Consider the following 2,866-nt stretch of genomic DNA (forward strand, 5'->3'; position numbering starts at 1 on the left):
ACACTTGCAGACTTTTTCTTCCCCTTTTCTTAACACTGTAGCGATGTACGGAGTATTTACATTGTACTAGGCATGTAAATAATCCAGAGACCATTTCAAAAGTACAAGGACATGTGCTGAAGTTACAGGCAAATGCTACACCATTGTATATAGCAGACTAGAACACCAGAGTGTTCTTGGGTCCTCTGGAAATTGGGAGCCAATCCCCTGTGCATGCCAAAGGGATGACTGCACACGGTCTGAGGAGGAACTGGAGTCTATTCTCTCCAAGCATGCATACAGTTGCTTCAGGAGTATTTATTGAAAAGACCTTCTTCTGTTCACCACAGCAATGGGTGCTTCCATGAGTAAGATTCTGTTTCTGGGCTTTGTGTTCTATTCCATAGGTCTCTCTGTCTAACTTCTTTACATTCTGATCTTGATACTGTAGCTTAATAGTGGTGAAGAAGTCATAGGATATAGAGTCTCCACTTTGTTCTCTTCCAAGATTACTTCAGACATTCTAGGCTTTATGTTTCTATATATAGTTTAGAACCAACTTGACAATTTCTGGAAAAAGAAAATAAATAAGAGAAATTCTGTTGGGATTTTTAACTAAATGCTACATCTTTGAAGCTTTGACACTCATGTTTCAAATTTTCAGCCATGTGTTTAGTAGCAAGTGAAACTTAGACCTAAAGGAAATCATGGGACTTCGCTAAGGCCATAGATTGTGCTGGAGCCATGATGTCCTGCAACATCCCCACTCCCAGTTGTGCTGGTGGGCTCAACACAGTTTCTTATCCAAAAAATACTCAGTATCTCACAGATAGACCAACCCCCATGGGACTGCTGACCATAGCTGGCAAATGCCTCCATCAGAGAAATCTTTTCTACTCACCGAATAGTTTTCCTATAGGGAAAAAAGTTAGTGTTCACATGACAAATGAATGTCTTTGTTGTCATGGAAACACATCTTCAGCATCTTAACTGGCCTCTTTCTTGAGATAGCTTTACTTCCAATTTTCCCAGGCCTGGCTGCCCAGCCTGGAGCCCACTGGGGGAAGCCAGAAGAAGAAGAAACAAAAGGTTATGTCTTCAGGCTCCACATATGAAGAAACCTTGTGGGGAAAACAGGATTCCCAGAATCTCCAAGGGGGATAGGAGGACCGGATGTCAGATTGTGAGAACTTCCTGGGTATAGGCTTGGTGCCGATATACATTGTTTCAAATTCATAATTCTTGCCCCAGATTCCTTTCCATTCATTACTTTTTCTTTCTTTATTATTCTAGTAGTTAGATCTTAAGAAAGCCAAAATGTCACCTGAGGACCTGTACACTTTGGAACCTTTAACATTCTTATCTATGGCTCCCCAATGAGGGCCGATAACGTAAAAATTTCAAAACACAGTTGTATAGAGAACTTGGTCTAGAACTGCTATTATTTGTGTCCTCTTTCAGGACCCTCTACATCCCTGTGAGACTGTGAGACTTGGGGCCTTTTCTTTTTCATGTGACTCGTAGGAGGGACATAAATGACTTCTTTGTATTTATAAAATAGCCTTTATATTTGTTGTTTGAGTTGAGGAGATAGCCCAGAGGGTAAAGGCACCTTTCATCAAGGCTGACAATCTCCGTGTGGTCCCCAGGATTCACATGGTGGCAGGAGAGAATCAACTCACTCACATTATCTTCTGACCAACACACACACAGACACAGACACACACTCTCACACACACAGACACACACACATGTAGACACACATACAAATACACACACCATGGCATGTGTACCCCTGCACACACATAAATGCAATAAGATTATTTGTTTATACTCGTGATATACTCTTTTATATCCATGAACTATTCATTTGTATTAAGAAACAAATGAATAGTGCTTTTTAGTGCTTCTTCCAGGAGGCGGAAACTTGTTTTCTTTCCTTTTCTCAATAAAAAAAAAAAAATATTAACATCTGCTTCAGGGACACTTAGGAAAGGGCAGAATAAAAATATTTTTCTTTTAAAAAAAAAGGTAGTGTCCTTTAATATCAAGCATTCATAGAAAGACATAACAACAGGGCTGACAAGATGGCTCAGTGGGTAAACTCCGTGCAGCAAACCTGAGAGCTCTATCACCAGGACCTACACAGTGCAGGAGAAAACCTTCCTTAACTGTCCCCAAGGCAGTTGGAACCCCAGCTGAACAAGGGATAGAAAAGCATTTCCTTCACCAGTGGAACTAACTGATCTACTTTGAATTTTTAATTGAGGTCCAAACAAAATAAAAAAGCAAACACATTTAGTTAGAAACCCCCCAGAGGAGCCTGTACGTGTTTAACCAGCAGCCCACTGCCCTGCTTCCTCAGCTTTGCTCCTCCGGCCCTGCTGTCTGCCACTTGGAATTCCTCTAGTGCCAGAACATTCCCTATATGTGGTCATTCTAGGGAGGAACAGGCTGAACTCAAAGTCACTAATTCCATCTGACAACCAGTCAGGGTTTGCAGGTCTTTATTTGGAAACTACCCCAGTCCAAAAATGTGCCAAGATCTGTTCATTCTCCCTCGGGCCATGATACCCAATCTGGGCCTCTCTACCCTGGGAAATTTTAGTGACAGAAAAGAAGCTTACGCTATATATGCTGGTCATTTAGCGTTTGGCCACACGTGCTGAGGGCCATATGCCAACCTGACCTCCATCAGAGGGGAATCAGCTTTATGTCTCAGGGGCCAGCACAGAGACTGAGAATATCCTATACTGAGGGTACCTCCCCCACCGCAGGGCCCTCTCTGACTCCCTCAACTTCATAAAGCGTTCTCACGTGTCCTGGGAAATGACTGGGCGATTATAGGATGTGTCCTTAAGACCTACGGTGGAAGGAGAGAGCTGAC

Source organism: Microtus ochrogaster, unplaced genomic scaffold (assembly GCF_000317375.1).
Source record: "Microtus ochrogaster isolate Prairie Vole_2 unplaced genomic scaffold, MicOch1.0 UNK3, whole genome shotgun sequence".
NCBI classification, from domain to species: Eukaryota; Metazoa; Chordata; class Mammalia; order Rodentia; family Cricetidae; genus Microtus; species Microtus ochrogaster.